Genomic DNA, 8,024 nt, shown 5'->3' with positions numbered 1-8,024 from the left:
TGTCCCGTGAGCGTAACTCTACTGCTGAGTTAACACTGATGTGAATGTATGTCACATTGTACAGTATAGAGAATGGGAACCTATGTCACCGCGCATTCTGGGTAGTCGCCGCCATGTTTTAGGACACGCTAAGTAGTGTACAATGACAACAAGAGCTAAGAGCTGCTTGCATTTGCTTAGAATAAATGTACTAATATTTAAATCCATTGCGTTAATTTGAGTGATGAGTCGTGCAGCCAGAACACGACACATAAACGACATGATACACGCTCGCAGAAATCATATGGCTGCCTTCTATCGTACAGCACACAGGACCAAACAGATTTCTCTTTTGCAGTTTGTAATAACCAAAAATATAAATTGATCTTGGTCAGCGACCCACTGCTTTGCACATTTTGTGTGCATCTCTTATTACTTCAGGTGTTTGTTCTATTTGACCATAACAAAGTGCCCTGTGAAGTGGACATCATGTTATTCTGGCATGATTCCAGTTCGAAAAGACCATAAATATTCCATCCAAATGGCATTAAAGTGTGCGAGACATGATTTTAAATTGTGTTTATTTACAGAGGTATATGATTTCACTCTTCTCTAGTAAGTTTCGTCTGTGTGTGAAGACGCAGCACAAATCCATCAATGTATGTTTTGAAGTGAAATACACTTAAATGTATTTCCCCTGCTCAGGGAGTAAGGAGCAATTAACACTATGTAGGTATCGTACAAAATTGGACCTACAATTGGACCAACAGTTTATGCACGTACTGTAGCTATCTTTTAACAAGCTGGTTATCTGGTTATGGGACGCCAGAACTGCAGCTGATAGACGATACTACTATATTTCTCAAAAAGCAGATTGTGGAGACATTTTTATCGTCCACGCTCAAAATCATCATATCGCACACCCCTATTACAGATATTTTTTGTTTAAGGCCAGTTTTGTCCTGTAATAGAGCAAAAAACAAAAACAAAAAGAAAAGAAAACAGTATTGGAATCAGCCTATGTGCCTCCTTAACTTTCACTACTTTTTTTTTTTTTTTTTTTTTTTTTAAACATCTGTCATTATGCAGCATTAGTGGGTGGTAGATGGGTTGGTCAGTGTGATCCAGACACTGTATAAATGAAAGGACCGTAAGCAGAGCAGAACAAACTCCTAACAGGAGGAGACTCACTCATGGCCTATGAGACAGAGGATCATGAGACTCAACACTGCTTTCCTGCCATCAACTCATCATGTATCAAGGAAAAACGCTCCAATCATGAATATAATATCATGTATGTGTTTTTTTCATTGATGTCAGCATGGACTGTGTTTCTGAATGTACTGGTGGTCATCTCCATCTCTCACTTCAAGAAGCTTCACACTCCAACCAACCTGCTCATTCTCTCTCTGGCTGTGGCCGACCTGTTTATCGGACTTATTGTGATGCCTGTGGATGCCATAAATCTAATTGAGACATGCTGGTACTTCGGACACACTTTCTGTAGATTGTTTTTAATTATCATGGGACTGCTTATCTCTACATCTCTCAGTAATTTAGTCTTGATTGCTATTGATCGTTATGTTGCTGTGTGTCACCCTTTACTGTACCCCAAGAAAATAACAACAACAAAAACTTTAATGAGCATTTGTCTCTGTTGGTTTTGCTCCTCAGCTTACAATAGTGTTGGTCTGAGCTACGGATCTGGTGGCATGTCACAAAGATCAGATGTGTGTTATGGAGAGTGTCCCTTTATAATGAGTTTTGCTTTGGGAGTTACTGATCTGATCATTTCTTTCTTGTTTCCTTGTACCCTGATCATAACTTTATATTTGAGGATATTTTATGTTGTGCATCAGCAAGTGAAAGTTATAAATACTCTAATGAAAGGTGGTAAAAGGGAAATGGAAGGTTCAGTGAGGAGGAAATCTGAGAGCAAAGCTGCTCTCACGTTAGGAATAATTGTGACAGTTTATCTGCTTTGCTGGATTCCATATTATATATTGTATTTAACAGAAACCAAAGTCTCATCTGCCACATCAGATATTCTAACATGGTGCTTGTATATAAATTCATGTCTAAATCCTCTTATCTATGCTTTATTTTACCCCTGGTTTAGAATATCTGTTAAATACATTTTAACTCTTCAAATATTTAAGCCATCATCCTCTCTGATTAATGTCTTGACTGATCATCATTCATGATGACTTTTTTTTTTTTTTTTTTTCTCATTTGTCAAACTGGCAAAGCATAAACCCATTGTATCTTATGTCATAGACTGGATATTGATTATTTATTTTCTCTGATGTGATAATGAGCCAAATGAGCTGCATAACAAACCTGATGTTAAATTTCACTCCTGTCCTGATGTGAATGCATTGGTAGCATGACAGAAATGCCACCTGAGAAAAAAGGAGAAGCATGGCTACACTTAAACTGATAATATTGAAATTGTGTTTGTATACTTTATTAAATAACTAGATTAAAGAAGTTTGTCATCGTTCCATCGTGAGTTTTTAAACCTATTCAGTCTGCATCGAGGGACTCTAAACCTCCTCCCAGTGGGCAACAACTCATACTCTGTGTGCAATACATGAAATGGATCACAGACGATCGTATTTGCTTGTCTTAAAATAGCCTGTTTGTAAATAGTCTGCAGTGATGCCTGTTCTTTAAAACCAATAATTTTCCAAACCCTGTGAATAATCTGGTACAGTTTAGTTCTTAGCAGCACAGACAGCTTTCCAAACCAGACTGTGATGCTGTACTTAATTGAACTCTCAAAAACTGCCCGATAAAAGATAATCATAAATTGTACTACAGAGATTATCTACATGGATACCAACTCCTGTAGGGTCAAACACCATCTCTTTCGTCTTAATGACATTCAGAGCTAGGTGGTTGTCCTCACACCAGCTCATGAACCTTCCAATCTCTGAAAGATAATCAAACAAATCCCCATTCTCTTTCAATAAAGCTAAAATTGCAGTATCGTCAGAGAATGTATGTAATTATTAGAACACCCCCTTCTACCCTCATCCGTATACAAGGTACTAACCTGCTGCCTGCGATTTGGTTAAAAAAGAATAATACCATTTTATAATAAAAGGATGAATTTTAAAATAATTCAGCCTTGCAATGATTTTAAAGTTCATCCTTTTATTATAAAATAGACAACCAGTATGGTCACACTTTTCATGAGGCCCATATTTATTATAAGAGTATTCTTAAGGCATTACAATGGATGTGTGTGTGTGTGTGTGTGTGTGTGTGTGTATATATAATGTAATATAATGTAAAATGTATAATGCAATATAATATAATACAATATAATCAGGTGGCACCCTAAAGATTGTGTGGTGCTGCAAGAAAAGTTAGTTTATTGCTCTTAAATATTTGATAATTTCACCTTTTACCATCGTGAGGTGGTAACCTAAGTTACAAAAGTGCTCGTAATTCGGTGAAATGCTAAAAATGCTTTTATTGTTAGATTTTTGAAAAATAAGTGCATGCTATGAATAATTGTGATTAACTTTACTGGTCAAGCTTAGTGTTTGTTGTAGTTGGCCAGTTAATTGCCTGCAATATAATTTAAAGTGCAAGTTTCATCATTCAGGGTAATGTTTTTGTCATTTGGTGTAATGCAAATTCTGTTACACTATAGTGTCATCATTACACTGAATGACAGTTAGCATCCTATTTATAGTACAGATAAATTAAAAATATTTAGCACTGATAAATGTGGTAAAGGATTAGTTCACTTAAAGAACAAAAATGTACAGATAATTTGCTCACCATTTTGTCATTCAAGATGTTTGTCTTTCTTCAGTTGTAAAGAAATAATGTTTTTAGAAAAAAACATTTTAGGAATTTTCTCCACATGTGGACTTCAGTGGTGCCCATGAGTTTGAACTTCCAAAAGGCTCTAAACAGTCCCTGAGCAATAAGGGTCTTATCTAGAAAAACGATCTGTAAATTTTTTTTTTTTTTTTTTTTTTTTTTTTTCATATTTTCATAAATTCATATGTATACACTTTTCTATTTATTTATTTATTTATTTATTTATTTATTTTAACCACAAATGCTTGTCTTGTCTTGTCTAGCTCTGCGATCACACGGAGTACGTATGCGCATCGCAGAGCTAGACAAGATGAGCATTTGTGGTTAAAAAGTGTATAAATATCAATTTATTTTAAAAATGACCTCTAGATAAGACCCTTATTCCACGGCTGAAATAGTTTAGAGTCCTTTGAAGCTACAGACCCAGTGTTTACAAAGTGAACGCGCAAAGACTAAGGAAGTGCAAGTAAATCAAACGCTGTTTACAAACAAAAAGGTACAACAATGTTATTCATAGTGTCATGGGTGCGCATCCCTGAGCCTGTGCTACACTAGCTTTTGTACTTAAGTATACAAATTTTTATTTTTCAAAAAAAAAAAAAAGACTGATCGTTTCGCTAGATAAGACCTTTCTTCCTCGACTGGGATCATTTAGAGCCCTTTAAAGCTGCATTTCAACTACTTGTTAGAAGTTCAAATTCAGGTCACCAATGAAGTCCATTAAATGAAGAAAAATCTTCCTCAAAAACCATAATTTTATTATGACTGAAGACAAAGACATGAACCTCTTGGATGACAAAGGGGTGAGTAAATTTTGTAAATTGTTGGTCTGCAAGTGGACTTCTCCTTTAATGTTTTGCTCAAAAAACATGATTTCTTCACTGAACATCTGAACTGAACATCTTGGATGACAAGGGGGTGAGTAAATCATCTGTAAACTTATGTTCTGGAAGTGAGCTAATCCTTGAAACTATTTAAATATTTTAAAGGGGTCATTGGATGCCCATTTTCAAGTTGATATGATTCTTTGGGGTCTTAATGAAAAGTCTATAATATACTTTGGTTAAAAATTCTCAATGGTAGTGTAAAACCAACACCCTTTTTACCTTGTCAAAAGAGCTCTGCAAAAATCATCCCATTCTGAGGGATTGTTCCTTTAAATGCAAATGAGCTTTGCTTGCGCCACCCCTTTCTTCTCTCTGTGGAGTGACGAGCCTGTTTACTTTAGCCACATTTAATGTTTAGCCGCGAAACTTGCTAACTAGCATGTAATTGGGAAAGGTGATTGTAGAGATTCATTAAAAAAAATTATACTCGCTTGTGCTGTAGGAAAGGTTGAATCACAAATGATTTGCTCACACATAGACGCATTTATGTAGATCGAGAGGCGCATTCCCTTCACGAACAAACATAATCCGCTGCAGCTTCAGCGGTTCAGATGTCGGGAGTAAATGACAAACCCTATGTTTGTACATCCTATGTATTACACCCTATGTATTACATCCAGCAACACAACACCTCAATCGGAGATATTTTTGTCTAACTTATCTCTTCTCTGGCATCAAAACAATGACGGTTGGACTGTTACAGCTGATTTAGGGCAGGTCTGAGGTAAGATGCTCATGGCAATCAACTATCGTGGGAGCGGCCTCTGTCGGTATGACGCCACACCGACAGGCATCTGAGAATTGCTCAATTTGGAAAAAGGGGATATTATTTTTACAGATTAATTAAGGATTTTGATTTGTACATACACTGCCAACACACATTAATGTTCAAACAACATTTAAAAGTGAACTTTGCATCCGATGACCCCCTAAATAAATATTAATATTTTAATGCATTTTTGCATTGTATAGTTTGTGTTACTGATGAATTTTAGATGCCCACGAATAGAAAGAGCTGCGAGGCCAATAAAGTAAATGCAGACCCAATAGCTTGGACAACACTCTTAAAGCACACCAAAAGTTTTCAAGCAAGAGTGCTCTCTGGCCTTCAGATGGAGATTTACTGCTGATCACAGAACCATGCTTCACTGAAAGATTGTGTTCAATCCTCCACCAATGCAGTCTCTCATCTTGTCGCTAATTAGCCTCTGGTCTGCTTGTTCATGTGTTTTGGAGGTGTGGTTACCCTAGTATTCTGCTGTGGTATTGAGAATTGTGATATTTCACTGGTCTCTAAAATGTCATAGCAACCTTATCTACAGAAAATATATATTTGAGATATGCTGCTATCTTTAAATAAATAATTCATATAAAGTTTTGGTCATATGGCCAAGAACTTGTTTGACTAACTAGCAAGTGGTTAATCAGTCTTACATTTCATATTTAAATTAGACCAATATACCATTGTATGTAAGTGAATTCAAAATGTTATGACCAGTCTTAAAAAAAAATAAATAAATAAATAAATAAATAAATTCGACTAACTTACAAAACTAGTCAAAGTAGTTGAAGCAACTGGCCAGTGTTGTCACTTTCATTTGCAGCAGAGCAGGAAAAAACAGATTCACAATCACTTATGCTTCATAACTGGACAGATTGATATCCCAGTTTAAACCTTTGCAAAGCTTAAGTCAAACCATTGTGCTATTGCTTTGTGTTATTGTGTAGCATCTTACCTTGGATTGTGATTAAAATTCAGTGGTTATTGGAGGTGCACCAGCCGAATGCCATAAATCGGAAACACTTTTTTTTGTTTGTTTTTTTTTTGACTCCAAATGCATGATTTTAATAGTCTTTTGCTGAAGAAAAAAAAGCAAGCAAATTGCATTGGCCATGAAAAATCAAGATTGGTGCATCCAAGGGATGTGACGAGATCTCGTGGTACGAGATCTTGCGAGATCCCATGACCATATCTTCCAAAACATTTTGGAGTGTTTACATTTAGAGCTGTACCATTAATTCTTAAAAGACTGAGATCTGGATTCAAACACCCACATGATCTCATTCCTGAATGACAACGAATTTAGCTATGTCTATTATGGCTGTTTCACATCGCGAGTGTCAGTGGAGCGTGAAAAGCATGTTTTTTCGCTGCTCATGTTAATGAATCAGAGGGTCGGCCATCATTAGGCTTTCGATGTGAACCCTGTCATTCACTGATATGAGCAGCGACAAAACACGCGCTGCTCATGCTCCACTGATGTTTACGATGTGAAACAGGTGTTAAAGAGATTGAAATCTACCTTCATACTGCTATTGATCCAGAAACAGTAACAAACAGTCTTAGAACAGTGTTAGAGACATTTAAATGACAGAAGTACTGGGATAAAAGTTTATAGTTTGGGTATAAACACTTATTGTCTACAGTAGTGATCAAAACGAAAGTATCTTAACACTTGTATGTATTGTAACGCTTATCCTCTTCCGCCAGGAGGTGGCGACAACTGCCGGTTTTAAAAAATTGTCATTGAATCATTTGGGAGACTTCAATAGTAAAAAGTCTTTATGAATTGAGACACTGACTCCTTCATTTAATTAATTTTATTTTTTAAAATTTTGTTTAAATGAATATGTTTTTAAAGGACTTGAGCAATGAACATTTTGTCAGAACCACTAGTAAGTTACGTTATTTTGTTTAGTTTTCTAATCTTTTTTTTTTTTTTTTTTTTTTTTTTTTTTCTCCAGAATTGTGAGAGAATCATGGTCTCCAGTTTATTAAAAACAACTGGGATTCTCAGGTTATCCAGAATCGTGGTGCTCTTGTTTAAATGTTTATTACTGCATATAATCCATTAAAAATGGAAGTTTAATTTCATGAAGTTAAAAATGCACCTGTTTTTTTTTTGTTTTTTTTTAGTTTAATAAAAGACTCTCCCTTTATATTGAGGATTTCTTAAAAAAATGTACAAGTCTTGTCTTGTCTGAGATGGAGGCGCCAGAACTGCAGCTGATAAAATAGCATGATACTACGATGTTTCTCAAAAAGCAGATTGTGGAGACATTTTTATCGTCCACAATCAAAAATCGTCATATCGCACACCCCTAGTACAGATATTTTTTGTTTAAGGCCAGTTTTGTCCTGTAATTTAAAATAAATAAATAAATAAATAAATAAATGGAAAAGCAAACAGTATTGGAATCAGCCTGTGTGCCTCCCTATCTTTCACTACTTTTTTTTTTTTTTTAATAAATCTATGTCATTTGGCAGCATCATAGTGGGCGGCAGATGGGTTGGTTGGTGTGATCCAGGCACTGTAT

General features: G+C 35.7%; 1 pseudogene; it reads left to right on the top strand.

Moving 5' to 3' along the window:
- Positions 1 to 1,118: 1,118 nt before the first annotated feature.
- LOC127171861 (trace amine-associated receptor 13c-like) lies at positions 1,119 to 2,183 on the top strand (annotated as a pseudogene).
- Positions 2,184 to 8,024: the final 5,841 nt, after the last annotated feature.

This window comes from Labeo rohita, chromosome 10, assembly GCF_022985175.1.
Source record: "Labeo rohita strain BAU-BD-2019 chromosome 10, IGBB_LRoh.1.0, whole genome shotgun sequence".
Taxonomy (NCBI): domain Eukaryota; kingdom Metazoa; phylum Chordata; class Actinopteri; order Cypriniformes; family Cyprinidae; genus Labeo; species Labeo rohita.
The sequence above is the reverse complement of the archived record's forward strand: the minus strand, read 5'-3'. Positions and strand labels throughout refer to the sequence as shown.